This window comes from Mandrillus leucophaeus, unplaced genomic scaffold (assembly GCF_000951045.1).
Source record: "Mandrillus leucophaeus isolate KB7577 unplaced genomic scaffold, Mleu.le_1.0 Scaffold793, whole genome shotgun sequence".
In the NCBI taxonomy this organism is placed as follows: Eukaryota; Metazoa; Chordata; class Mammalia; order Primates; family Cercopithecidae; genus Mandrillus; species Mandrillus leucophaeus.
This window is the reverse complement of record NW_012108619.1, coordinates 24,006-25,944: the sequence shown is the minus strand read 5'-3', so window position 1 is coordinate 25,944 and position 1,939 is coordinate 24,006. Positions and strand designations below refer to the sequence as shown.

Here is a 1,939-nt window from a genome sequence, read left to right as displayed (position 1 = left end):
TCTGAGAAACTTCTTTGTGTTCTGTGAAATCATCTCACAGAGTTACAGCTTTCCCCTCAAGAAGTCTTTCGCTAAGAGAGTTCTTGTGGAATTGGTAAAGTGATATTTGGAAGCCCATAGACGGCTTTGCTGAAAAAGGAAATATCCTCAGATGAAATCTAAAGAGAATCTTTCTGAGAAACTGCTCCGTGATGTGTGATTTCCACTCACAGAGTTACATCTGTATTTCGCGGATCTCTTTGCTAGCCTTTTCTCTGTGGAATCTGAGAACAGATATTTCGGATCCCTTGAAGACTATAGGGCCAAAGGAAATATCGTCCGATAACAAAGAGAAAGAAGCATTCTGAGAAACTGCTGAGTGTTTTGTTAATTTATCTTTCAGAGTTACATCTGTATTTCGTGGATGTCTTTGCTAGCCTTATTTCTGTGGAATCTGAGAACGGATATTTCGGATCCCTTTGAAGACTATAGGGCCAAAGGAAATATCCTCCGATAACAAAGAGAAAGAAGCTTTCTGAGAAACTTCTTTGTGTTCTGTAAAATCATCTCACAGAGTTACAGCTTTGCCCTCAAGAAGCCTTTCGGTAAGACAGTTCTTGTGGAATTTTTAAAGTGATATTTGAAAGCCCATAGAGGGCTATGATGAAAAGGGAAATATCCTCAGATGAAATTTGGAGAGAATCTTTCTGAGAAACTGCTCCATGATGTGTGATTTCCACTCACAGAGTTACATCTGTATTTCGTGGATCTCTTTGCTCTCCTTATCTCTGTGGAATCTGAGAACATATATTGCGGATCCGTTTGAAGACTATAGGGCCATAGGAAGTATCCTCCGATACCAAAGAGAAAGAAGCTTTCTGAGAAACTTCTTTGTTTTCTGTGAAATCATCTCACAGAGTTACAGCTTTCCCCTCAAGGAGAATTTCGCTAAGACAGTTCTTGTGGAATTGGAAAAGTTTTATTCCGTAGGCCATAGAGGGCTATGGTGAAAAAGAAAGTATCCTTAGATGAAATCTGGAAAGAAGCTTTCTGAGAAACTGCTTAGTGTTCTATTAATTCATCTCACAGAGTTACATCTGTATTTCGTGGATCTCTTTGTTAGCCTTATTTCTGTGGAATCTGAGAATAGATATTTCGGATCCCTTTGAGGAGTAGAGGGCCAAAGAAAATATCCTCAGACAACAAAGAGAAAGAAGCTTTCTGAGCAACTTCTTTGTGTTCTGTGAAATCATCTGACCGAGTTACAGCTTTCCCCTCAAGAAGCCGATCGCTAAGACAGTTCTTGTGGAATTGGCAAAGTGATATTTGGATGCCCAGAGAAGGCTATGGTGAAAAAGGAAATATACTCAAATGAAATCTGGAAAGAAGCTTTCTGAGAAACTGTTCTGTGATGTGTGAATTCCATTCACAGAGTTACATCTGTATTTCCTGGATCTCTTTGCTAGCCTTATTTCTGTAGAATCTGAGAACAGATATTTCGGATCCCTTTCAACTCTATAATGTCAAAGGAAATATCCTCCGATGAAAAGCAGAAAGAAGGTTTCTGAGAAACTTCTTTGTGTTCTGTGAAATCATCTCACAAAGTTACAGCATTCCCCACAAGTAGCCTTTCGCTTAGACAGTTCTTGTGGAAATGACAAAGTGATTTTTGGAAACCCATAGGGGGCTATGTTGAAAAAGGAAATATCCTCAGATAAAATCAGGAAAGAAGCTTTCTGAGAAACTGCTCCATGATGTGTGATTTCCACTCACTGAGTTACATTTGTATTTCGCGGATCTCTTTGCTAGCCTTATCTCTGTGGAATCTGAGAACAGATATTGCGGATCCGTTTGAAGAGTATACGGCCATAGGAAATATCCTCCGATAACAAAGAGAAAGAAGCTTTCTTAGAAACTTCTTTGTGTTCTGTGAAATCATCTCACAGAGTTACAGCTTTCC

At 39.2% G+C, this 1,939-nt stretch overlaps 1 pseudogene; it reads left to right on the top strand.

The window, feature by feature from the left end:
• LOC105529930 overlaps nucleotides 1–1,939 on the top strand; it is an 11,758-nt pseudogene that overhangs the window by 9,532 nt on the left and 287 nt on the right.